Here is a 27826-nt window from a genome sequence, read left to right as displayed (position 1 = left end):
GAGTTTGAGCCCATGATGGAAGGAGAGAACTGATCTCTGTAAGTTGTCTTCTGACCTCCATGTGCATGATGCAGCAAATGCACACACACACACACACACACACACACACACACACACACACACACACACACTTTAAAATCAGGATAAGCAAGGTTGAAAATAAATGAATCAAGCTGAATTAAGGTTCAGCAACAAGAATAGATCTGAAAAGATACATTTTTTTTGATAGCAGGACAAAGACAGTAAGTATAGATTGATTGCACATATTCAGCTGGTGGGTGCAGAACCATAAAGGTTTTTTTTTTTTCTTCAGCCATCTTAGCTGTCCACTGTGGCCAGCTGTAGCCAGATGCTGCAGGCTTGCGTCTGATGGAGCAGGATTCACTTGTAACATTGGTGTTTTAGCATGTTTTATCTTTCCAGAGAGATATTCATATTATCCACAAAGGCATATTTCGTGTTTTCCCTTTCAATCCTTTTACCTCTCAGCATTCTGTAACTCCTGGCAGGTGACCCCTAGATGAGACTTCAGGAGGATTTTGGATTTAAAGAGGATTCACACCCTCCTGGGGGCAGATGGGTCCAGATGCTGATCAAAGCTGAGTTTAAAATGTCAGCTTCACTGTGCGACAGGTCAACCCCAGAGCTGCCTGAGGAGATGGATGAAGTCTGAGCTCTAGCCGCACTCAGCATCTCTCTGCCTAGTTCTTCCCTTCCCACCCACAGATATGGATCTTCAGGCAGTCCCGTATAAGCATCATTCGTGCCTACCTATACCTGAGACTGCTTCCTGGGCACGCCGCTCTCTGTTCCTTTTGAGGAAGGAAAAGCCTAGAACTGTGAAGTGGAGCATGGGTGTTGACATTCTCCAGTCTCCGTCTGGAGTTGTGTAGCCATTGGTATTCACTCAGTACCTGTGCATTAAGCTGCACATTTATGTCCTATGCACCACAGAAATCTAGAACATTCCCAGAAGCGCGTATGCAGGACAAGTGAGCTGATATCATTTTGCTCGATTCAGGGAAACTGGGACATTCTATGTTGGCTCAAGGCAATTTCAGTCTTTGGTTGTGTCAGGGTTCTTCATTATGTATCTTAGTTCCAAAGGACCTGTTTCACTCATCAGAGTGCAGTAACAATGGCAGAATCCCTTAGGTTAAGAGAAGAAACTTCTAGACTGGTTTTAGGTCTTTTTCCTCTTAATCACTTTAGGAAAAATTAGAACGTGGCATTAGAATGTTTAGTCTTATTTTAATTTCCAGGTTCTATAAAAATAGCTTGTTTTGATTCACAGACGTGGCTAGGGAGCAGAGCATGGTGTCTCTTGGCCATGGTCCAGGCAGAGGCAGAGGCAGAGAGGCAGAGAGGCAGAGAGGCAGAGAGGCAGAGAGGCAGAGAGGCAGAGAGGCAGAGAGGCAGAGAGGCAGAGAGGCAGAGAGGCAGAGAGGCAGAGAGGCAGAGAGGCAGAGAGGCAGAGAGGCAGAGAGGCAGAGAGGCAGAGAGGCAGAGAGGCAGAGAGGCAGAGAGGCAGAGAGGCAGAGAGGCAGAGGCAGAGGCAGAGGCAGAGGCAGAGGCGAGGCAGAGAGGCAGAGAGGCAGAGAGGCAGAGAGGCAGAGGCAGAGGCAGAGGCAGAGGCAGAGGCAGAGGCAGAGGCAGAGGCGAGAGGCAGGCAAATCTCTGTGGGTTTGAGGTGAGCTTGGTTGACAGAGTGAGTTCTAAGTTCAGCCATGAGTGAGATCTGGCCTCAAAAAAACAAGAAAGGCAGGGGAGGAGGAGAAAGAGGAAGAAGGGGAGGAGGACGGAGAGGAGGGAAGGACAGCCATGAGGAAACTGGACAGGGCTTCGAAAAAAACTTCCAAGAATCCACACAAGAAGTAAAAAGCACTTGTTAATTTCCCAAATATGCACCGAGCACACACATGTGCTCAGAATTCTTTCAGAATATCCCGTTTATAGGATGTATCTGTGAAGACTAAAGAAAAAAGTTCTTTCTCTTTCTGGGGGAGCTTACTAGTTTTTATAGTCTCACTTCCTGTCCTCTCTGCTTCTTGACGACAGATGCAATGTGACCAGCTCTCTCCTGTTCCTGCTCCATGCCTTACCCCCACTGTGACTGTCCAGAAAAGCAACTAATACAGGGGCCATTCTGGAGGTGGCCTTTTGAGAGACCATGTTTCATTTACTTATTTTATCTATTGTTATATAACAAATTGCCTCACTTAATAGCTTAAAAAAAACCCTCTCTTCCTATGTACAAAGGCCTGTGTGCGAGTGAGCAAGTGTGTGTGTGTGTGTGTGTGTGTGTGTGTGTGTGTGTGTGCGTGCTTGAGTGTATTCATGTGTCGGAATGCAGGCACCCATGTGCCATGGTACACTGTGGAAGTCAGGAGCAGCCAAGCTTGGGTGTCTGTCCTTGCCCTGTTGACAGCTGCACAATCAAGGTTGGCTGGTCTGTGAGCATCTGGGTTTGCTTTTGTCTCCACATCCATCTCACTGTAGAAGTCCTAGACTTACAGACGAAACACATAAAATGTATAGCTTACTCACCAAGCTGTGTTCTGGGGAGACCAGTTCTTTCTTCCTGTCTCCTGTACTCGGGGGCTCCGTCTACCCCACGGTCTGTATTTTAACCATTCCTGCTCAGCCTGATTTCCCAGATGGTACCGTGGCTAGAGAAGACATCCAATTAAGTGCTGGTGGGAAGTGAGTGGGCATATGCTCAAACTGTAGTTTATCTTCTCAGTCTTTTCTTCCAGGATGAGTGCGTGAGGCTGGAGGGCACAGGGGGCTTTCCCGAGCACCAGAGAAGGAAAGCTTAGGTTCTTGGTGGTTGCCTTAGTTTTGTCATAGGTATAAAATGCTCACATAAGATGGGTTTGTTTTGTGTCCTGGTTTGGGAAGAAACAGTCAATAGTGTCCGGGAAAGCAAGGAACAGGAGATGGCTGGCTCACAGTGCTCACAGTCAGGGAGCAGAAGAGACGGATGCCGGGTCTCAGTTTCTCTTTTAGTCTGTCTGAGTACAGACTCTTTAGGTATCTCCTGGATGATTCCAAATTGAGTCAGCGTCACAGGGAAGATGAATCACATAGTGGTGTAAACCTTGCCTTAGCCACCTGTCACACACCCTGTGCCTTTACAAACATCTTCAAGCTAATGTCTCCCATAGCCCAGGCTAGCCTTGAATCTTCTGTGTAGCTGAGGCTGACTTTGAGCTCCCAATCCTGACCTTCCTCCACCTATGTGATGTTATCACAGGCATGTGCCACCATGCCCAGCCCCAGATATCTTGGCTTATGAGACAAATTCCTTATTTGATTTACCCATTCTTGATTAAGTTTTCTGGGACTAGCAACTAACTAGGACTCCAGATGATTCCTGGGTATCTCAAACTCCTTTAAACATCTCGTTCACATCTGCGTCCGTGCCACATGAGTGTAGACGCCTGTGGAGACCAGAAGAAGGTGTTGGATCGCTTGAGGTGAAATTACAGGCAGCTGTGAGTTTAAAAACATGAATGTTGAGAATTGAACTCAGGTTCTCTCGAACAGCAAGCAAGTGTTCTTATTGTGGCTGTTTTAACCAAAAGACCCCCAGGAGCCAATTCTGATGCAATTGCACTAGGGTCTTTATTCAGGCACAAGTTTGGGCCACACAGCAGGATGGGAGGGTGAAGCCTCAAGCCCGTTTTCCAGTAAGCATTTACTGAGACAAGTAAGCAAGGGGGTCTCTAGCCTGACACACATGTGAGTGGAGGGGGGGGAGGGGCTATTAGGGAATTGTGTTGTCCTTTAAAATAATTGGCTGGTGCTGGGAGCCAAATCATAAACTTAACTCCTGCTTTCCTCCTGCTTTCCTCCTGATGGGTGTTTGTTAGGAAGTGCCAGGGGCAGGCTTGTTGGAGCATAATCTGGAAACTAGTGCTAGGGGCAGATTTGTTTGGGAGTAGCCTGGAAACTGGTGTTAGGTAGTGGCTTGTTGGTTAACTCGAGTTCAACCTTAGGTCAGGTTCTCTAACGATGGAGTCTGAACTCAAGATCTGGCCTCTCACTCTTAATTGCTGAGCCGTTTCTCCAGCCCTCCATGTTTTTACCTTTAATTCTGCTTCTCTTTGTGAGTCGGTTTCAGTTTTTCAGACCAGAAATCTCCAAGAGACTTGATGAACCATCACAGCACTTGCCAATAAGCCATTGGAAAGAGGAGTCAGAGGGCTGGCTGTTCCCTCTTAGAGTATCAGATGTCACCCAAGTCCTCTCACTAAGGAGGATTTGGACTTGAACAGTGGAGAGAGACCCTCCTCACCCCAGCCTGCCACCTTGATCCTCCATTCCCAGTTCTGGTTTCCTGTCAGAAAGACTTTTTCTACTTTCTGGTTGATACTAACAGGAGGGTGGTTTATAACTTGAGGTCCTAAGAGTGCATCATATTCTAAAGCTGTTGTCTGATTTCTAGGTAGGGGCAGGGAGGTCATGGTCTTGTAAATCTGTGCAAAAACGACCTTTCCTGGGGAAAACTGGGAAGGAAATGAAACCGTTTGTTGTAAGTGGAGTAATGCCCAATTACTGGAGAACGTGGCTTTTGGATTCAGATTTGAGCTGGGATGGGGAAACATAGTTGGGTTTGAAACATTTCCCTAGCATCCACATGGACAGAATGAGGCTCAAGTAGAGAAACACAAAGGTATGTGCTAGTACAAGCTGCCATGATTCACGACGCGAGTGCTTTAACACAAAACAAGGTGGTGGAAGACATCTAATTAAGTGCAACAGAACCAAGAAAACCCAACTCTATTCTCGCTGTAGCCATAGAAACCAAACAGAGCGTTGGTACGAAGGGAAATGTCTCAAACCACTGAGTATGCGATGTTGCTGCAAAATACTGTGAGATCTAGAGCATTCTGTTTTTAGTTGTAGCAAACTGTTTCATCCCCTACCATTCCTGATCCCTCTATGTTCCTCCCCATAGGCGGTTATCACTTTTGATCATCATATATAATTTATGGTATTTATATCTTATTGTCATCTGCCCTTTTTTCAGGCCTTCATAGTTTCACACAGGCAGATATTGATGCTGTTTTGATTCACTGAAGTGGAGCGGGCTTTAGCCACAGTTCTGATTACTACGAATTCAGTTGTCTGTGACTGGCCATGGTTAAAAAATAGTAAATGGCTGGGTGGTGGTGTATGTCTTTAATCCCAGCTCTGGGGAGGCAGAGTCAAGCAGATCTCTGAGTTCAAGGCCAGCCTAGTCTACCTAGTGAGTTCTAGGATAGCCAGGGCTACATAGAGAAACTTCTAACCCTAAACAAAACAGAAAAGTCATCCATAAATGAACAGTGTGTAAGTTAAGATCACTTTCTGAGGAGTACAGTGGACTCATACGGTCCTGCTCCATGGCTCGAAGAGTGAGAATCTTCTCTTGGTCCAGCACATCTGTATGGGATTTGTTGTTACCGAGTAGTCATCTCAGAGATCAGGGGACATTTCAGTGCTCATGTCTCAATGATGAGGTCAAGACAAGACAACGCTATGGTGAATGTCCACCTTGAATGTCCCTCATTGCACGCGAACATTGTGGCATCTCACAATAAACATTCTTCTTACAGTAGGTGGTGTCATAATTGCTCCTTTTATTAATAGTTATCATTCCTAATCTTTTACTATACCCAATTTATAAATTAAACTTCACCACAGGCAGGTATATGTAAGGTTTCTATATGTAAAGAGTAGATGTACAGTTTGGGTCTATATCTGGTTTCAGTCATCTGTTGGGGGTGGGGCTTAGAATATATTCTCTGTTAGCATCAGAGACAGGCTTTACGGTGGCCTGTTGCCTCCGAATCCAGCCATGATGGCACTCCTAGGCAACAAGGACCCTCATGCATCTGTTGCCATGGTAACCACCACCCGTTCCTAGTGTGCACCTTGACTGCTCACCTTATCTGGTGCATCTCACCTGTGCGCAGTGGCAGTGGTGTGCATGATTACATCACAGCCCCAACCCCTCACCCCTTCTTCTTCGCCCCCTTCGTCCTCTTCCACGCTTCCCCATAATAATCTTGTTCTCGTGGAGCTAGCCAGGTGTGATCTGTCCGGATATGAGCCGCCTTCTAACACAACATTCTCCATGCATAAAGGGCGGCTGATGGAGTCCAAATGCTTCAAATGGTTCCTGGAACTTGGTTACTGCTCAATAAATATTTTGGAATAAATGCAGTTGCTTCTGCACACCCCACCAGCACACAGACCTCTCCATGAATAGGTGTTAATGAGGAGAACCAACTGTTGGTCTCTGGCCTTTGAACAGTCAGCTCTCTGGGCCGTTCCTGACTGCTGTTTCATTACAAAATAAGAAAGTTCAAACTCAAAGAATAGGAGACACATGGTCTCATGTGAAGCAGGTTGTGTGATGGTGGGCAGAAGGGAGATGCTGAGGGGTGAGGGGACTTGGAGAAATGAGTACAACATCCAAAAAGAATTCGTGCATTGGGCACCACTGAGTGACATCATACATAGCTCTTAACTGTTGAGATAAGAGCTCCGAGAGTAGGGACTTAGATGGGGAATGTTTCCAAGCAATAGATGTAGGTCTGGCCTGCTGCTAGCCCTGCACATACCTGCCACCCCATAGGGTTCTTTAGCAAGTAGTTGGCCACACAGGACTGCTTCCATGGAAAAGAGGAACACCAGTGACAAAGGAGCCAGCGAGCAAACCAGAGAAATGTCAAGAGATTAAAATGGAAAAAGTTACTGTGGCAGGAACCTGAGAAGAACAGGGCAGGTAGGTTATGCCTTTAATCCCAGCATGTGGGGGGCAGAGGCAGGAGGATCTCTGAGAGCTTGAAGCCAGCCTGGCCTTCATAGTAACTTCCAGGCCAGCAGAGCTATGTAGCGAGTCTCTGTCTCAAAACGAACAAACAAACAAACAAACAAACAACCCAAAAAACAAAAAGCAAAACAAACAAAAAGCAGGGAGAGAGAGAGAGAGAGAGAGAGAGAGAGAGAGAGAGAGAGAGAGAGAGAGAGGGAAAACCCAGCTAAACAGCAAAACAAAAACCAACCCCCCCAAAACAAACAAACAAACAAAAAACCACCCAAAATACAAATGTTACCAAGAATAAGAAAATATGGAACAAACATTTTTCCTGAAATAAATTAAGTAGGAGAAAACCACATGTGTTCTTTGCAATAAGAGCGTAAGGAATAGATGCTAGGGTACAAAGAAGATGCTTTTTACGAATTCTAGGATGAGATAAAAATGTGCTGGAAGAAGCGGGGGGGAGGGGGGAGGAAAGATGGAAAGCATTATATGTCAGAAGCAGAAGAAGGGAAAAGTCATAAAAATAGCGTCAAAGCTACAAAACTGTAAGTCACAAAGATACCAAGCACACGTTTAAGAAACTGGAACAAAACCACAAACGAGCAGAGTGGAAACAGAAGGAAGACAAAGGAGTCTTCATTTCTATCGTACACCATTGGTATCCGCGGCTAAAATTATAGTCGACTGAAAAAGGCTCAAGGACACGGAGTTAAGAAAATCTGTGCGAAATGTAAAGATTAGGCTTCATCTTGACAGCAACGCACTCTTCTGCAGTGGAACGTCAGACATTGTGCGTTATCCCTTATCACTAGCAAAAATATAGAGAACACCTTACAGGAGGGATGAGGGTTTAAGATTCTGGAGGGTTTAATCTGTGGTTTCTTGCCTGTGTGCTTTGGCAACCTGTCGCCGCAGCAGGGGTGTGCTGCTGAAGAGCTCTGTTTACCTGAATGACCCGCAGCGGCAGTGAAGAATCAATAAGGAGCCATAAAACCCAAGGAGCCGCCTCCCCCACGGAGGGCCCGGCCTCTCAAAGCTTCCAAACCTCCCCAAATAGCACCTCTCTCTGCGGACCGTGTTCACGGTCTTCGTTCTAATGTTGATCAAAAGCCCAAGTTCAAGTTCCCACCCAAGAGTTAAGGCAAGCTCTTAGCTGTGAGACCCTTTAAATAAAATACACATACCCCTGACGTCGATTGCACAGTGTAAACATACCCATTCCAAAAGGAAGGGGCTTGGAAATTAGCAAAGAAAAGACTGGACCAAAGCGAGACCGAAACCTGAATGACAAACAGAAATAAAGGGGAAAGGAAAGGACATGGCCGCTCCTAGGTGTGGTGGGGGAGAAAGTTTATTATAGATGTGTGGGAGCGCATCTGGGAGAGTCCAGGCTGGACATGATCCTGAACGATGTGGGGAGAGGGAGAAGGGAAGGGCGCGGGGGAATCAAGCACAGTACCCAGGAGGCCAAAGGTGCGAAAGGTACCAAAAAAAAAAAAAAAAAAAAAAAAGGAGGTGGGTAACCAAAATGTAATGTTTGGTTTATGTAGGGAAGAGAATCTGGGGGTAGGACCCTGGGCTGGAGAGTTCAGGGTAGAGGGCAGGGTATGCCAGTCATACCCTGTAATGGGTAGGGACTGAGGGATGCTGGGAGAACCTGGAGGCGAGGTTGGCTTTGATATGTTAAATAGGCACCTCAGCTTTTTGTTCCTGGTTTGAAACTTAACAAAAGTTAAGCTTCCAACAGGGAAACCGGCAATCTTTAGCTCTGTATTAGGCTGGAGAACTCTGGAATCCTGATATGAACTCCATCAGCTTTGGGTAGACCCTACACCTATGGCTTTGCCTTTGGCAGGCCACATGGCCACATGGTACCTCTTTTCTGGCTGATGCCACGCTTTGCCCGCGGCCTTCCTCAGCAACTGTTTCACAAGCCTCTTCAACCGCCTGGGAAACTTCCCCTTTGAGGCTTTAACGTCATCCTTACAGATTCATATAGTATCCTTTTGGAGGTTCCCTGCTAGGAATCTGACCCTGCTCACCAGGACGGGAGATAGAAATGGGCTAGGTAGTTTAGGAGCAAGGAAGAGCTCCATTATTGTTCTTGGCCTGAAGCAGGGAGTTTCCTGGATTCTCTGCATGGGATGCCAGAGGGAGAGGATGCTATAATTTTGCCTAAGCTAACAGCCTTCCCTGGATGCTTCACTTCATGCTGAAACTCTAATTCAGAGTCTAAGCTTCCTGGTGAACAGCTTTTGAACTGGGTCTCTAGAGGTTTGTGGTGAAAATAAATTATATTTGTTCCCCAATTCCAGCCCATCATAAATTATTTTGGGGTTACCTCTTCAGAGGGGGGAATATTATAATAGCCTTTATTGGGGATCTATTGAGGTCCATTAAGGGAAAATTATTTCCTCCTGGTCAAAATAATGAAAACTACCCTAGTCTTGAATGGAGCTGTGGAATTTTGATCTACACTGAAGACTACATACCACTGTTGGCTTACTTATGAAAATGCAGCTGGGCCTATCTGTCCTTGGGTAAGTAGGGCTTATAGGTTAGAGACATTTTGTTTTATAGATTTCTTAAGCACAGTAATTAAAAATTTAAATATAACTTAGCCCCGTTTCTTGACAGCTAGTGTTCCAGACATGATAATATGTAGATGAATAGAAATTTAACACTCACAGTGTGTAGTCTGCTCCTAATAGGAGTCCTTGTTCCCATCTGAAACCTGACAAAGGCCAACTTTACTGTCTACATGTCTGCTAGGATTGTTGTCTCTGAGATCTCATAAGAGCTACCTACTAAGCTCTGACGACAACATTCTAGGTCTTCTCTAGGTCTTCTTATCTGCAAACTCTTCCAAATTTCTCCCCCAAACCACCTCCAAAGGCCTAGGACCCACACAACTTGACTTTTCCCCAGAAATGATCCCACCCTCCTGCTATCTATTAGTCACTTTGTACTCACTGTGACCAAACGCCCTACAGAAACACCTTCAGTCAGGGAGATTTACATTCAAGCTACGGCCACTTGGATCCATGCACTTGGGAAGAACATCATGGGCATAGGAGTAACTGACTCAATGGCTGATCAGAAACCAGAGAGTGGGACAAGAATCAGCCTGGGATAACATCCCCTGGTGGTTCAGATGAGAATGTCCCCCATAGTCTTAGGCATTTGAATACTTCATCCCCAGTTGGTGGCACTGATTGGGTAGGCTTAGGAGGTGTGCCTTGCGGGGATGGGTGGGGGGAGTATATCACTAGGGGTGCTATGAGGCTTTAGAGCTTTTAGTCAAGCAAGCCCAGCTTAGTCTCTGCTTCCTGACTTCTGTTCAATCTATGAGCCCTTAACTTCTGCTCCAGCCACCAGGCTGCCATGCTTCCTTGTCTTGATGGACTCTTATTCCTCTGGAACAAATAAGCTTTTATTTATTTATTTATTTTTATTTTTTTTTAAGTTTCCTTAGTCATGTTGTTTTATCACAGCAACAGAAAAGTAACTAAGACAAACCCCAATGACTCATTCCCACTGACTGACTTTTCTTTAGGCAAGCGCTGCCTCCCAAAGGCATGAGACACTCTCAAATCACCATTATCTGAGGATCAAGCATTCAAAACACAAGCCCGTGGGGGGGGGGCATCTCAGATTCAAACTATAAAGTTTATAGACATTTGGGATCGGAAAGTATTTGAAATCTCTTTACAAAATCCTTCCTACCAAGAGCACGTACAACAAAAAATCTACTAGAAAATTCTTACTAGCTTTTATCATGGCCCAAGCACAGAGGTTGTATACCTGTACAGTTTTCCTTAATGGTTTCTGGACTCGATTAGTCAGACTAGTTTCCTTTCAGAGAACCTAGGCTGCAACAGTCCAGAAATGTTAGGTGTATGCAGCTGGGACAGCTATGATGAACACGGACATAAATCATCCTGACAATATCTGACTTACTCACTGTGTAGAATTAGCATGGAAAACTTAAAAGTCCTCATTTTTAGTATCCTTTAAAGACATCTTTACACAATTAAGCTTATGCCTGACAGATGTTTGATGATTCTGAAGTAAATAATGGTGACTTCAAATATGTAAACATAGCCAGGGTTACTCAATAACTCATAGCCAGAATTACTCAATAAGTCACAAAGAGAATCCGTTTCCCATGAGAAGCAGCAGAAAGACATGCAGAGCTTTTGGTATTTCTTTTAAGTGTTTAACTTGAGTATATACATGGACCACACAATGTGTATTAATTTCTTCAGATTTTTTACTTCTATAATGTAAATTATGTTGGTAAATTATCATGTGCTATTTGAGCTCACTGTGGAGCTGGCTCTGGAAGTGGGGGTGTCCTGCTTGCCCCATTTCAAACTCAAGCAGGCTTGTCTCAAAATGTCTTTTGAGGCTTCTTGTCTGGGCAAGAATTGTCCCCTTAACAGGGGTGAGAAGGGAAAACCAGTCTTCAAATAAAAACATGGTGCCCTTAAAGGCAGCAAAACACCATATATAACCAAGGCCATGTTAATCCCATAAAATGTTTCTAGAGGAAAAAGGAGGCTCTGGAAGGTCAGCTGTGGGAAGGTCATTCATTGAGAGAAAGCTCACCCCAAACTCTGACTGCTCCAGTTCCCCCAGTTGATTTCTACTAGATGTTCTGAATACCCAGTTTAATGATGTCTATCTATGTATCCATCAATGTATCTATATAGCTATGTATTTATCTATCATCTATCTACCTTTTCTACCTGTCTCTTACTATTTATTTCACTTGAACGTAATATGTTCTTAATAAACTAATTCACTTGAAACCCAGAATATAGCTATAGTATAGATCATTCTCCAAGCAGTACAAAGTGACACACATTGTTGTTAATTTTTAGAGTCATCATAATGAGCTTTCACGGTTCTTTTTTTTTCTTTTTCTTCTTTTCTTCCTTTTTTCTCTATTTCTTTTTCTTTCTTCCCCTTTTTCCTCCTTGTGGTGCTGGACATAAAAGCCCTGGCCTCCCACAAACTAGGCTAGTGATCTACTCCTGAGCCATAGCTCATCTCAGGAGATTTCCATATCAGATATTAAAAATCAGCTCCAATAAGCTCAGATTTTAGTATGGTTTTATATAAAAGTCCTAGAAATGATATAACACTAAACAAATTAACTAATTAGAAAATATAGAAATTAAAAATTATATTTATTTATTTATTTATTTATTTATTTTGAGATAGAGTCTCACTCTGCTGTTCCTGCTGTCCTGGAACTCACTATGTAGACCAGGTTAGTCTTGAACTCACAGAGATCAGCGTGCCTCTGCCTCAAGTCCGAGATCAAAGGCGGGTATGCCAGGCTCAGAAATTGAAAACTTTGAAGGACCAGGGGCTATTAAAAAAATTCCCTAGAGTGGGAAACCATAATCCAGTCCATTTGTGAGGAAATATTATGTAGACAGATGGGAGGAGAATCAGGAGAGGCTCACGCTGATTAAGCACAGGAGGCCCGGGAACAGGGTGAGAACTGGGATGGCTAAGAGGAAAGCCCGATGGAAGCTACCACAGGGACGGCCAGACTAGGGGAGTCCCTCTGCTCTAGGGGGCAGCTGTCTCAGAGACGGTCTGAAAGACACTTGGGGAACATATCCCATGTCTACCCAACTGCCACTAAAACCAATGTGGTGGGCCAAAAGGGTACTGGATGGTACTGGATGGTACTGGATGGTTGTTGTTGTTGTTCTTTCTCCATGTGGGCTGGTGAAAGGGAATCTCAACCACACAGGTAACCTCACAAGGAAAAGCCATGCACCAGTGGAGAGGATTCATTCATAAGGAAATGGAGACACTGCACTCCAGGAGGTCTAAGAAGCTGAGAATCAAGGATGCAGAGACGTGATCTCCACCATTCACTGCCATTACCTAGCCCTAACCAGTCTCCGAGATATCAGACTGAGACCCAGTAAAGTAAAATAATCTAATCTACCTCCGGGTGGTCCATCAGCTTCCAGATGTGCCTGCCTCTTCCTCTACCTGGTGAATTCCCACTTAGTCCTTCTGGCATCATGTCCTCATAGTGACCTCCATTGGGAGCCTGAACCACACCTTGCATCCTAGTCTTGTTAGAATTCTGGTATCTGTTCTACCAGACTGCCTCACAGGACCTCATGACTTCTTAGATAACCTATTCCTCACCCTTAACTTCACTAAAACATATTCTCCCACATCCAGCATGGATTGGGCCCTGGAGCCACGTCTCGGGGCAGTGAGGGAATAAAGAAATAACGTGCAGGCACAGTGTACAGAAAGGCTAAGATGGACACTCAATGTCTTTGTTATGTACAGCACATAGGGAGGAGTTAGCCAGGCTCAATGGGAGGTCTCTGTAGCCCAGAAGTCTCAGGCTGTAAACAGCGTGAGAAGGCAGCTGTAGTTGCTAGTTTCTGTACACATTGATCAGTTGTGCATAAACATATGTACTTGAACACACTGTCCGTGCTCACGTTTAGACCAGAGGAAGGCGTTGCCATCGCAATGGGTGGTCTGAGACATTGGGTGCGTGACATAGCTGTTCAAATGTCTATGATATTCACCTAGGACTTTAACTGCTCTTGGCGCACTTACGCCAAGCTTCCTCTGCTCCCTCCCATGGCGCCTGTGGCGTTCACTGCACAAGGATTTGATCCTATTGCAGAGCCCACAGGACATCTTCGTTCTTACTTTCTTCCCACAGACACAATGTTTAGCAGTTGGACTCCTTAAACCTGGTTGTTGTGAAGGGCAGAGAGGCTGTGTAAATGTGGGCCAATGGAAAAGGCACAGTGAGTGCCTGGTGCCCTGTGGGTCAGGATTCTGTGCATTTGAATGCATGACTCAATTCTTTGGCTTGTTAGCGCTCATCTTTGCCAATAATGTTTTTATCTAAAGAGTCACCCTTGGTGTCTTATCATATCCACGTTCTTGGCACCATTCCCTAAGAATTCTGATTGAGTCAGCCTTAGATAGGGTGTCATCCCCTGGAGCCTGGGCAGGCAGCCTACCGGTTCAAAGACACGTGACTCTTCTTTTCCCCTCATCAATTGCCAATAACTCCTAGGCTAGGGCTAGGGTGTCACGAGACCTTTTCTCTACTTGTGCTGGAATTTTGATTGGCTTGTTCTTGTACAGCCATAGAAACTTTGAATTAAGTATGTGTTAGTCTGGAACCCCTACTTACCCCTGTTCAAGCTGGGAAATCCCCGACTCCCTCCTTCCCCCAACCCAGCCTTTCCAGAGAAAACTCTCCCTCCCCGCTTGGAGGAAACTTCCCGCTAACTTGTCATCACTCCTTGTCTCCAGTTTCCAACAACCCACCCAAGACTGCCTGCCCAGGGTCTCACTTTTTGACAGAATCCCAGCTCCTAGCTGGCACGCCGTCACTCCTTGCCTAAGCTCTGTAAAACCCCCTTGCTTTAGCCCGGATGTGTGACTCCACTGACCTCCACCTGTGAGATCTGTGGACCTGCTAGAGCTGCCTCCTGATAAACCTGTCTTTATCTACTTTTAATCTGGTCTAATCCAGCCTATATCTGCGTCCCTAAGGGAGAGAAAAAACTTGTTAGTGTGCATCAGCCCTGTTGTGTCCAGAGGACAGCATTTCACAGCTGTCTGACTCCCAACTCTTCGATTCTGTCTGACCGTTCTTCTACTGTGCTCTGATTCTCAGAGGAAGGAGGTTCATACAGGGGACCCATCTGTGGCTGGAAGCACTCACTGAGCCTCAGCATTTAGAGCAGGCTGAGTCCGCCTTACCCACTGCCCGTTGCACATGCCTGTCTCATAAAAGGGAAGCCGGAAACCTGAAGTCCGGAACCTAAGAACCTGTCAAGTACAGCGCCTTTGAAGCTTGTCTTGAGCCTTAGCCACTTATCATACAATTTACTGGCCAACAGAGTGGCGTTGGGGTTGCCTGCTTTGTTTATAAGTTTGAGCTAACTCTGAGTCCCACTTTGGTGACCTGACCCTCTGTAAACTTCCCCATCTGCTGGGGGAAACATGTTGAACCTTGGATCAGAGTATGCTCAAGTATTTGGCTCCATATGTTGAGTGGGATCGGAGATGAAGTTCTCTATGCTTGGCTCTTTATTTGAAATGCAGACAGAGAATGCATCTCACTGTTTATTCTTTTACTGTGGTCCTATTTGTAAGTTAATTTAGAACAGTTTTTAAATGCCAAAACGACTAAGAAATAGCTTCAGTAATCAAATATAACCAAGATTAAGGGAGAGAAACAATTTTTCTTTTAGTCAGGCTTCTTTTATTGAGCAAAACACAGCTCAAGTTGCCCAAGTCAGGCCATTTCCTCTTCACTGTATTTATGGGAGGACCAGAGTCTCAATGCTGACTGGAACACAGGGTTCCAATGCTCCCCAAAGCCTCCCTCTCTTCTTTGCAAGTCAGCACTAATCTTTGAAAGATCCTTTCAGAGTGACTGGAATGTGGCTTCTGTCACTTTAGACTCATATTTACTAAAAACCAGTCTCCAACCTCCTTGGACTCAGGATCCTAGAGTGGCTAGAACTGTAGTGCCAGAGAAATGTTAGTGATCCCCGAAACCAGACAGGAGCCGATCTGATGCAACTCATAGCAGGGTTTTTATTCTATTTGAGCTGTCCTGGGCCCCTCCAACTCACCACCTGCACCACCTGCACCACCTGCACCACCTGCACCACCTGCACCACTGTCACATCATGCAGGATGGCTTTGGTGGTGGTGGGGGAGCCCTGAATGACTTTATAAGGCAAGCCTTTATAGTAAGCAGCAAGTGTGTGTGTGTGTGTGTGTGTGTGTCAGGGGTAAGTATGCAAGCATCTAACTGGGAAGTTACTATGGCCTTTAACATAATTGGCTGGTGCTGGGAGTCATATCATAAACTTGGTGGTTGTTAGGCAAGGTGGTTGTTAAAGCTTTGGTAGTTGTTAGGCAAGGGATGGGCTTGTAACCTGGGGGTGCAGGTTTGTTGTGGGAATAACCTGGAGACACTGGTCTTGTTGAGGGTGTAACCCAGAGACGCTGGTCTTGTTAGGCATTAGCCTAGAGACCGGAGCTAGGCTCAGGTTTTGTTGGGGGGGGGGGCAACTTGGAAACCAATGCTAGGTACCAGCCTGTTAATTTACCTGAGTTCAAACTTAGGTCAGGTTCTCTAAAATAGAGGCTGAACTTGACTGAGATTTGGCCTCTCAGAACAAACTTGGGCAAGTCTGGTCCTTAGATCAAGAAAAGTGACTAACGATGTGGGCCTCCCACTACTGCCAAATGACATCTCTTCTGACAGTAATACAATTAGAAAAATGTTCCTAAGATAGAGAAAGGAAGATTCAGGAATTCAAAGCAAAAATCTCAGCTCAGTATGGAAATTAGAGGAACTTGCTAAAATAGTATTTGTGTATACTTACATGAAAACGTACTTTTTAAGTGTCATATACGCTTCATATATACAATGAAAATTAAAATAAAATTATATTATGCTGCACTTTGATATGATGTTGTGTGTGTATGGAAGAGAAAGGGAGGGAGAAAGGGACAGGGAGAAGGAAGGAGGGATAGTGGGAGAGAGTGAGTGTGCCCTACAGAGACTGGAGTGGCTATCAGCTGAGTGAGGATGATGATGGAAAGAGAACACTTAGAGGAACATTGGAGTGAGTTTTTAAGGCTTGGTGGCACGTCAGCAGGCACACACACACATATATATAGCTTCTCGAAAGAGTGAAGGTGTGTATGTCTGTGTGGACTGTGTGGGCCATACCAAGCTCGCTGCTATTTCAGTGTAAATTGGCATAGTAGGCTTGCATCTCCTTTTTCTTTTCTTTTTCTTTTTAATCCAAACCACACCCATTTACATTCCTGGCTCTAAGTTGAACTTCATCCTATTGTTATTTAGATCTCTGTTTTTGGCTGGTGTAGCTGGAAGTGCTTAATGCCATACCCGGGTTCCTGAGTCCAGTCCTGAGGATCCTCGCTGTGGAAGGGGAGAACCTGCTTCCTCAGATTGTCTTCTGGCCCCCACACTTGTGTGGTGGCACCTGCACACCCACACTCATACCCACCATGCCCACATGCAGTTAAATATGGGAGTTTAAAGTCAGACTTCCTTTAGAGGTAGACTGTTGGGCGTCTTTAAAGTTCAGCCTTCCGTCTGGATCCTGAAATTGTCCAGCTGCTCTGCGCTCACTGTGGCTTAGTAGACCCTCTTCAAGTTCTTCATTCTCCACTATTTGGGGAAAGGTATGGTCTATACCACAGGAGGGGCAACACTTCATGAAGTGTCGGACTCTTCCCAAAAGGCCAGCGGGACTTCTCTCTATAGTACTATGGTGGAGACAGGGTCAGAGTTGGGTTTGTGAGAAAACAAGGCTTAAAGATCCAAACTGCACATCAAAGAAAAATGGATGCTACACGAGGGAACACTGTGTGCTCCATAATTGTCACCCTGAGCCTTTCAAACTTACTTCCCTCTCCTGTGTTGTTTCCTCTTCCAGGGTATCTTCTCTCATTCACCCACCAGCAAGTGGGATTCAGAGACAATGGAAAGTTTGTGGCCCGGACTTGCTGGTGTTTGTCCAGGCTGGCTAAGGAGGCCACCGCGGCAGCGCGGACTTGGTTTCTTTACCTTGACAACAAATTCATACTTCTTTCTAGTTCCAGATACCCAGAGTTTCATAGGCAAAAGGAATCACCACCTGGCCAGTGAGAACAGATGCTCAAACTCAAATCGAATTCTTCATCTCTGGAGATGGGATATAACTGATTAGCCTCTGAATCTAATTAGTAAGGAAAACACATATATATATTTTTAAATTGAAAGCATGCAAATATTACAATGAAAAATGCCTGGAGTTATAGCTAAATGTGAAATTGGTTCCACTAGCTTATTGTTGAGTTTGAGGCTCGGTTTATAGATAAAGGGAAACAAAGCTATGAACGAAGAGGGAAAAGTCCAACTGTTCAGGAAAACCGCCCGTGGGCTGATTAGGCAGATGAGCTTCATCCTGTAGCCAGCAGCTTCCAGGAACCTGGGGGATTCTGGGGAACATGAGGCTGTGTCCCCATGACTCCCAGAGGCACTATCAAGGAATGGACGGATGTGGGGGAAACTAGCCAACATGGCTTGATGGTGACACACTACCTACTGCCAGCTGCTCCTTCGCAGAAGACAGAGGGAAGCGAGGATCAGCCTAAAGCAGTGTCACTAAATCATGAAGGCTCTCATCCTGCCTCTCAGCGTGTGTTGCATACCCAACACACGGATAAGCTAGTGCTTTGATGTCTACACCATCCTCCTTTCCCCAGCCCAGTGTCCTGCGGAAGCTCCACAAGCTTTCCCATCATGCATTGGGCCATGCTTCCCACTGGCAATGCTGCCAACAAATTCTTGAATAAGCCTCTACCAAAATTCTTATAAAACCCACATTTTTATTATAATTGGCAAACCCCAGCTGGATGCAGCCCCAATCACTGTTTGTTTTTTTGTTTGTTTGTTTGTTTCTTCCTCTCTCCCTCTTTCTTTTCTTCCTTTCTTCCTCCCTTTCTTCTCTTCTTTCTTTCTTTCTTTCTTTCTTTCTTTCTTTCTTTCTTTCTTTCTTTCTTTCTTTCTTTCTTTCTTCCTTCCTTCCTTCCTTCCTTCCTTCCTTCCTTCCTTCCTTCCTTCCTTCCTTCCTTTCTTTCTTTCTTTCTTTCTTTCTTTCTTTCTTCTTTCTGCCAATTTCTCACCCACACGGTCCCCACGATCCTGGGCTCTGTCAGTTCCTAGGAAATGCTGTGGTCTGTCCCGTTCCACTGCCTTTGTACTAGGAGATCCTGAGCCTGGCCCTTGCAAAGCTGGGGCTACTTTAGCCAGACTTCAAGTTCACTGCTTCTCAGAGGAGCTCTCATCCCAAAGCTTCTCTTTGCCCCTGACATCTCCTGTGCCAGAGAATCCTGTGTGTTTATGGTTTCCTCAGCAGGCACAGGACTCCAAGTAACTTCAGCTGCTTCTTATCTGGACTCTCCAAGATCAGGAGTCTGGAACATAGTAGGATTCTAATAAATGTTTTTTTTTTTTTGAAAGAATGAACTGGCATTCAGAGAGAAAAGGATTGGGGGTTTATATAAAAAATATAAAGGTATAGAGATATATGGGGCTGATGATGGGTTTGTTAAAAAATCATATAAGCACTAGGTATGGTGGTGGATGCCTTTAATCCCCAGCAACTGGGAGGCAGAGGCAGGTGGATCTCTGAGTTCTAGGCCTGCCAGGGCTATACAGCGAGACTGTCTTAAACAGAAACAAAAACAAAAACAAACCCCCAAACAAACAACCAAACCAAACAACAACAATAACATCAACAACAAAACAAACCCAAAAATTAAAAACCAACCAACCAACCAATCAAGAAACAACCGAAATCATAGAAGAGGTATCTGTAAAGCTTGAAAACTCACTCGAGGTGTTAAGCTGGTGATCACTCAGCACAAGTCCCATAGGGTTAGCATTGTCTGAGCTTCTGTCCCACTGATTTGCTTCCACATTACCTCTGCCTTTTTTCTGTCCTCTGCTGGTATTGAACCCAGGGCCTTGTGCATGCTAGGGCTGTACTCTACCACTGATCCATATACTCAGCCCCTGCCCTCTGTATCTTTCTGGGGTCTGCCTTAGGCCTTTTTGATGAAGCTGATTTCCCTCTATAGACTACAGGGTCCTAATTTCACTGTCACATCTGGGGGATTGTGAAACCCATGAGACCCAACCCTTGCTGCTCACATTGGGGTCGGGAGCACAAATCCAAAGTTGTCAGCTGTGCCTGGATCTTCTGCATCTTAGTTTCCCCTTTGCTTGCCGTATTCTTCCTCCACTGTGGTGCTGAGTGAAGCGGCTCTAGAACCAACCTTCTTGTGTGCTGTTGGGGAATGAAGACCTGTGGCCACAGGTTCTAGGGAGTCACAGGGACAGCCTGCCAGTCAGTGCACACAGTACAAGTGATGGGCTGGCTGTGATACTCGAGTGCCTTTCCTGTGTTTGGTCACCTGTCGTCCCCCGCTGCCCCACCCCCGGGGTCAGGAAGTGGGGCACTATACCCTTTCCTTCCTGCAAGGCCACCTTCTCTGCCCTTGCTTGCAGTTTGTTTTACAGTAACTCTGTGTCCTGTAAGCTTTTGGCAAGTGTAAACACAAGCCATCCCAGGATTCTGCCATGTCTAAAATATCCCCACATAAGGAAGGCTTTCCTAAAATAACAGTGTCTGGCTTTCAGTGTGAAATCGCTAATTATTACATCCTGTGCCTCCTGTGAAATGTGCCATCCTAATAGACAGGGGGATGTGTTGTTCATCGTGGCTTCTAGGACAAGGAGTCAGGTGAGCCAATGAGAAGAAAGCAGTGTTTGTCGAGCATTAACTACATGATGCACGCCGGGCTCTCAGGGGTAACAGATCCACATAAGGAACAGGGACATAAATATGTTATCTACTTAACAACTCGAGGAACTGCAATCTAGAGGAAAAACAAAATCAAGTAACTTGTTCCAAATCAGACAGCCAGTAAAGTAAGATACATAACAGAAGGCACACTTTACAAGTACATCATTTTGCTTTATTCTGAGGTATTGTGTGGCAAATATTATTATGTTCATTTTGCCAGCAAAACAGATCGGCTCGCCCAGAATCACCATCATCTTAAATCCTCATCTCGCCGTTTGTGAACTGAGAGCCGTTGTCTTCCCAAATTCACATTCTAGTTTGGAAGATGTTGCGTCAATATAATTGTGCGTTTCCCGACAGCTTAGTAATATATAATGGAGTTGTTATTCTTGTTCAATAAGATCTAAAAGAAATATTGTTTTATTAGCTCTAACATCAAAATGAAGACACATGCCTGCAATGTGGCTCCAAGTGTTTAGCGAGGCCTGTGTCTGTTATTCTTGCTGGCTGACTCATGGAGACTTGGGGTTCTCAGTCTTGGGGGCACTTTTATTCACCTTCCCCCGCAGGATCAGACAAGTTCTCTTCAGGTTTCTTGAATTTCAGAGATTTTTTTTTTCAGTGCTGAGGGAGGCTGAGGTTTGCTGTTCTTTCAATTAGGAATCCACAAGCTTTCTATTTCTGATGGTTCTTGGGAGAAGGGGGTTTCTCTTAATGACATAGTTTCCAGGCTTGCAGCATTGGACTTGAGACTCACTGTCTCATTGAGCCTCTAATTGACTGTACTGTGCCAAGTTATCCTCACAGCTGCCTTGACCCTTCTCTGTGTTTCTGTAACACAGAGTAACACACATGAATGACAGTGTGATGTCAACAGCTAGATTCCCCAGAACACCAACAGATTGCCCTGATTATCAAACTTTTTTTTTTTTTTTTTTTTTTTTGAGACAGGTAACCTAGTCCGGCCTCAAATTCTATATATTCACATTCAGCTGATAGCTGAAGATGACACCAGCCTTCTGACTCTCCTGCCTTCATCTTCTAGGTACTGAGATTACAGGGTTGTGTCACTACAATCAGTTTGGGCAGTGCCAGGGATCAAACCCATGGCTTTGTGCTTGCTAGGCAAGCACCCTAGCAACCGAGCTATGCCCTGCTGATTAGACAAAGGTGATTAGTAAAGGTGCAATCTGCAGAGACAGAGCCTTCAGGGTCCTGCTGAAAGGGAGCCAGAGGGTGTCTGCAGGAGTAAGGTCCTGGCCCGGATGGTGGGGTTGGCAAGTTAGAGAAAAGCTTGCACTTGGGTAGAGTTCATGGCATGTTGGATTTGGGTTGCTGGAAATGGGGAGATAACGGAGTTGAAGCAAATCTTTTGGGTAAGCTGGTCACTATTGCCTAGCCAGCTGTTTTGGTAAGCTGGTCACTATTGATAAGCCGGCTGTTTTTGTTAGCTACAGCCTTGTCTTTCAGGAGCAAGCATTTCCTGGGGGAAGCGGCTAAGTCACCTATACTTGTTTTCAGTGTGCCTTAAGCATAGAGAGAAGAGAGCAAATTATATTCTAATAGTATTTAATAATAAGAGGAGAGTGGGTTGGCTTCAGTTATGATTAAACATTTGTTATTCATGTTAAAAGTGTGTGTGTATGAGTTTATGTGTATTAGGGCGGGAAGTCGAAGGATAATCTGGGGCTTGGCTTTCCTGCCACCATGTTTGACTCTGGGTTCTTTCCCCTTCACCGGAGCCTTTGCCATGGTCGCTGGCCTTCGAGGCTTTGGAGGTTCTCCTGCGTTTACCTCCCTCCCACCTCTCACCAGGTTTGCTGAGATTAAAGACACCTGCAGCCTGCTTCCTCCTGGGTTCTGGGGATCGGAGCTCAGGTGGTCAGCTTTCTACGGCAGACACTTTACAGATGGAGCCATATTCCTGCCCGTTATTAATCCATCTAATTTATCACAGGCGTGACCAAGTGACACCGAGAAAGCATTTCCTGATCTTTTTGCTTTCTTTTAAGAGTTCTGATTGCGTCATAGAGAAAGTCATACTCCACTCAAGCCATCTGCATGCAAAATCATCTTGCATATTCCTGATAACGCGGATTTTAAACGGCACCAATGTTTCCCAGTGGGGGCCGAGGAGCACAGAGCAGAGTTTGGTATCTACCACTGTGCTGTAGTTCTCCATTTAAAGCGTTTGCAGAAGACAGGCACTATGCAGGCTGGGTTAACGCACAGCAAGTGTAAGTAATGATAACGTCTGGGAAAAACGTAAAAGCCTTTTTATACTTGAAGAATCTGGCTTTCTCTCTCTTTCTTTAACACCTCCTTCTTTTCCAGAGAAAAGACAATGTGCAACCCCATTTAGCAAAGTAATTTAGCTTTGCCAGAGTCCCTCCTCTTTGCTAGGAATCTCGACTTTGTGACTTTGTGTTCTCCCTGCCTGGATGCGCTCGTTCGCTGAGTTCCAGATCCCACTGTTTGGGTCTGAATTCAGCTAATGTATGTTTAGGAGAATGAATACAATCCTCAAGATAGGATGTGTTTACATTACAGTTTCTTCAGGGGAACTTTGTTTCAGTTTTAGAAGAAGAAGAAGAAGAAGAAGAAAAAAGGAAACAGGAAATGTTGATTTCTCCAGAAAAGGCAACAGATCCCCAAAGACACTTGATTTCATACGGTGATTGTAAAACTTAAATCATAATTGTATCGCTTGTGTTGCAAATAAATCTCCCGTAATAATACTTCCTAGAGACTTTTCTGGCTCAGGTGGGCGTCTTTTCTTGCTTAAGTAACTCTGCTTGAGAAGGGGATCCCAGTGAGCAAATCTTTGCTCCCTGGGAACTCACAACAGCCCGAGCTTCCCTTTGGACCCGTGAGGGTGAGTTAGAAGTTGATTTTCCCCTCCAGCTCTGGCTTGCCAATATTCTTGCCCCCAGGTGTCACTCTGTGCTTGCTGTGTGGTCAACAACTGCTAAAGCCTGGACAGATCTGAGAGTCCTCTGGAGAGCAAGCTGTGACACTCACATTCAGGAACCCGGGACACCCTGCGCAGATCACTTGGAACTCTGTAGTGAGTGGGTTCAGAGCAGAAGGGATACATTCTTTGGGGACAAACCATTTTACTCGCACACAATAAATTTTTCTTATTAATGAAAAGCAAAACGGGTATTGGTTTACAGAATTTTGTGTTCTCTCTGTAAAAAAGGAAACGACACAAGAAAAAAAAAATCTTAGTCATCCGGTTTCCAATCTCATTTCCCTTCCCCACCTCATTCTTTGTGGGGACACACATGGAAACTTTCTAACATCAGAAGCAATGGCAATATTGGGGCAGGGGTGGGGGTGAGTGTTCTGGAGGTGTTTGCTCAGCAAGGGAGAGCCCTAGTCTCTCGGGATAGGCTTTAATCATTGCAAATATCTCCAGCAGGTGTCTGATATTGATGTGTGGTGAGGTGAAATCTCAAGCACCATACATGTCCAGGAAAGACAAACAAAAGCCCAATGTTAACACTAAGTAAGGATAGCCGTGCTTTCAGACCTGCTAAGCACACCTTTGCTCCTGCCACCCTTCGCCCCCTTCTCCTTACAGAAATCCCAGGATAAAACCTGCGGCTGCTCCGGAGGTTAGCTTTTTCTCTTTATCCTGCTCTCCGTAGGGCATGGCCCTCCTAGGAGATTTTCTCTGGTTTCCTTCTAACTAGCTGGGAGGAACTGCAGAGCACGGAGCCATAAAGTGACTCCTCAGCCCCAGTAGCCACAGTGACCTCTCAGCCAGCTGAGATGGTCGTGGATTTCTGAGAAACTCTGCCTTGCCAAGTTCATGCGGCTTCCCTAAGACCGGTACAGTGGGCCAAGCCAAAAGACAGCTGGAGGCCTCTGACCGCTGGAGTTGAAGTTTGCCAAGCTTTAGAGAGTCCCTGGGGGGAAGCCCGGCCAAGGGCGCAGGGCGGGAGTCAGCGCTGACTTAAAAGAGCTGCTGGTGCTTGGTCAGCACCTGCCCCGGAGCAGCAGGAACCCAGCAGCGAGGTGCATGCTCCAAGGGGACACAGGGCTGCACTGCGGGCTGCCCCAGGATCCTCGGGGACCCCAGGAAGTCTTGGTAAGTGTGGGGTGCAGGGCTCCCAGCCTGAGATTCAGGGTGTAAGGAGACTCTCTTCCTCTGCCGATTTTGCTTGGGTTCCAGAATCGAGGCTCGGAGAATATTGTCACTAGAGGAAACTGAGGTCCCTAGAGCAGCAGTTCTCAACCTGTGGATTGTGACCCTCCTCCCACCTCCGGGTGGTGTCCAATGACCCTTTCACAGGGGCCGCTTATCAGATATCCTGCATATCAGTTATTAAAAAAAATTACACTTATGAAGTAGCAAGGAAAATCGTTTTATGGTGGAGGGGGGCATCACAACATGAGGGACTGTATTAAAGGGTCTCAGTGTTAGGAAGGTTGAGAACCACTGCCCTAGAGGCTGACTCTTAGAATGGAAGAGGACCTCAATGCAGTGTGGTTTCCAGGTTTTTAGAAGCATCTTGGAAATGTTTGCTCGGTGGGAGTGCGGTTGGGGGCTCTCCAACCTAGACCCGCTGAATGTGTATCTGAGGGTCTGCGGACCAGGACGGTGTGTGCCGGACTGCTCTATCATTCAGTCAGCCTGTTGATGTCTAAGGCTCATGTAGAGAGCCCTCATAGAGAGCAGTGGGTGTACTGTGGGTGGATTCCACACTGATCTGATAAACTGTACCGTGGGAATTGGTGTCTGGCCTCAAACTCTGAACTGCCCTGTGAGATTTCCTCAAAGCAGCACCCAGAGCTTCTACAAACACTGCTAAGTTTCTAGTGTGTATGGAACTCCAGCGAAGATCCTGAGCCAGTTAGCTGCTCTCAGAATCTCCACTTTGAGGCCCGCTTCAGCTTCAGTGGTGGAAGCCTGTTAATTAGGTGCAGGGTTTCCTAGCCCACGTGGATGTTGGTTTTCAGGGCTCAGCTGCCCTTCAGAAGTTAATTTTCATTGTTGCTGATGTTGTCTATCTAGCCTGATTGGTTAGAAATTTTGGAAGAGATGTAGTTTATGAATTCTGAACAGAATCTCTAAGAAAAACCCACAGTTGCAAAATATACTATTTTTACGTATATACTTTGGTTTATAGTTTACAAGTAGAATAAATAGGTACACTATTAGTTCCTAATGTGTGTGTGTGTGTGTATGTCCACACGTGTCACTGGTGTGTACATTCAGAGGTCAGAGGACAAGTTGTGGGATTTAATTCTCTCTTTCCACTAAGTAGTCTCTGGGGATTGAACACATATCTTCAGACTTGGCAGCAAGCCATTTTACTAGCTGAGACCTCTTAGTGGTCCCTAGGGCATCCTGGAACTTCTAAGGAATTGGTGTAAAAACACAATTCCCCAAGATTCTGAATCATCCTTCAGATGAGCTGGCTTTTCATCCTTGCCCAGAACCCACCTCATTAAATATTTGATAACAAAGGCACACATATAGTTTGTGGTCAGTTCTTGATTTCATACTTTTTCTTTTAGTGGTTTAATTAAATTAAGCCTACATCTTCTTTTTGGTACCGATTTCTTTGCAGGTCTCCCCCAGATTCCCCTCTCTTTGGATGCAGTAAGTGTGTGGTGTTCTGGTTTAGCACTTGCCAGTTTTTTTTCCATTTTTTATTAGGTATTTAGCTCATTTACATTTCCAATGCTATACCAAAAGTCCCCCATACCCACCCACCCCCACTCCCCTACCCACCCACTCCCCCTTTTTGGCCCTGGCGTTCCCCTGTACTGGGGCATACAAAGTTTGCATGTCCAATGGGCCTCTCTTTCCAGTGATGGCCGACTAGGCCATCTTTTGATACATATGCAGCTAGAGTCAAGAGCTCTGGGGTACTGGTTAGTTCATAATGTTGTTCCACCTATAGGGTTGCAGATCCCTTTAGCTCCTTGGGTTCTTTCTCTAGCTCCTCCATTGGGAGCCCTGTGATCCATCCATTAGCTGACTGTGAGCATCCACTTCTGTGTTTGCTAGGCCCCGGCATAGTCTCACAAGAGATAGCTACATCTGGGTCCTTTCGATAAAATCTTGCTAGGGTATGCACTGGTGTCAGCATTTGGATGCTGATTATGGGGTGGATCCCTGGATATGGCAGTTTCTACATGGTCCATCCTTTCATCTCAGCTCCAAACTTAGAAGTCCAATGCGCTATCCATTGCGCCACGGAGCCACCTAGCACTTGCCAGTTTTATATCAAAGTGTTTCCCCGATATTCCCTACCAATGACAGGCCAATGACACTGAATGACCATCACTGTCTCAGATGAAACAGAGATATGCTCAACACAAGATCAGCTACTGGTCAGGGTTGCTTGAAAAACAGTTTTAGTTATGTCAGTAAAATCAGGAGTCCTCTCTGGGAGCCCTGGAAGCCTGCAAAGATGATTTGTGTCTTAGTTAGGGTTTTATCACTGTGAAGGGACACCATGACCAAGGCAACTTTTATAAAAGAAAACATTCAATTGGGGTGGGTTACATTTTCAGAGGTTCAGTCCATTATCATCATGACGGGAAGCGTGGCAGTGTGCAGGCAGATATGGTACTGGAGGAACGAAAAAGTTCTATATCTTGATCCTCAGGCAGCAGAAGGGGATTGTTTAACACTGGACAGAGCTTGGGTACTAGGAGACCTCAAAGTCTACCTTCCTAGTGACCCATCCTCCAGCAAGGATTCATCTACTCCAACAAAGCCACATCTCCTGATAGTGCCACTCCCCATGGGCCAAGCATTCAAACACCTGAGTCCATGGGGGCCATAACTATTCTAGCCACCACAGTTTGCAATGATTAATTTTCAGATCTAGGCTGCACATGGTTTGTTCTGAAGATGTAAATGAGTATGTGCTCATTTGATGGTCCTAGGTAATACCTCAAGACCGTTCGTTCTCTTAGCATGGAATGATGTGATAGGCTAATGATTATTATCTTGGAAGGAAGCAGAATTTTAGGAGGATGAAGTAGTGTATTAGGAAAATATCTTTGTAGTCAAGAGAGGCTGCAAGCCTTTGGGCAAGCTATGATAAGTGCTTCATCCTCTGTCTCTTTGTAAAATGGGTGTAATTATAGTTACTTTACATAACTAAAGGAAGAATTGAGCCGAAATAGACAGCATATAAAGTTTTTCCACATAGTAGATTTATTGAATATGTGCTAACATTTATTAACATTGTAGTTGTATAGCTAATTTTAGGCTAATTGTTTTCTTTTTTTAAAAGATTTATTTGTTTTATATATGAGTACACTGTCACTGTCTTCTGACACGTCAGAAGAGGGCATTGGATCCCATTACAGATGATTGTGAGCTACCAGGTGGTTGCTGGGACTTGAACTCAGAACTTCTGGAAGAGCAGTCAGTGCTTTTAACTGCTGAGCCATCGATCCAGTCCAGGCTAATAGTTTTTTAACAACTTGGAAACTAAAACATAAGTTTGAGTAAATTGTAATGTATATTGTCAGAGGTTTGGCCACACTTCTTTATTAATAGGACAGCATAATCTATAATTTACATGCTAATTATTTATATATGAGTATTGCTAAA

The 27826-nt window shown here is 45.2% G+C and overlaps 1 protein-coding gene across 2 annotated transcripts in view; it reads left to right on the top strand.

Annotated features, from left to right (window-relative positions):
* Positions 1-22416: 22416 nt before the first annotated feature.
* The window catches only part of Col6a5 (collagen, type VI, alpha 5), a 106394-nt gene continuing 100984 nt past the window's right edge, over positions 22417-27826 (top strand). Inside the window, exon 1 of one of the 2 annotated variants that reach the window (XM_030244492.1) lies at positions 22417-22475. The gene's annotated coding sequence lies outside the window, so the exon portion shown is untranslated. Of the gene's footprint in view, positions 22476-24236; positions 24335-27826 lie in introns of those variants that run through there. The other variant, NM_001167923.1, reaches the window with a different exon arrangement.

This window comes from Mus musculus, chromosome 9 (assembly GCF_000001635.26).
Source record: "Mus musculus strain C57BL/6J chromosome 9, GRCm38.p6 C57BL/6J".
NCBI lineage: Eukaryota > Metazoa > Chordata > Mammalia > Rodentia > Muridae > Mus > Mus musculus.
The sequence above is the reverse complement of the archived record's forward strand: the minus strand, read 5'-3'. Positions and strand labels throughout refer to the sequence as shown.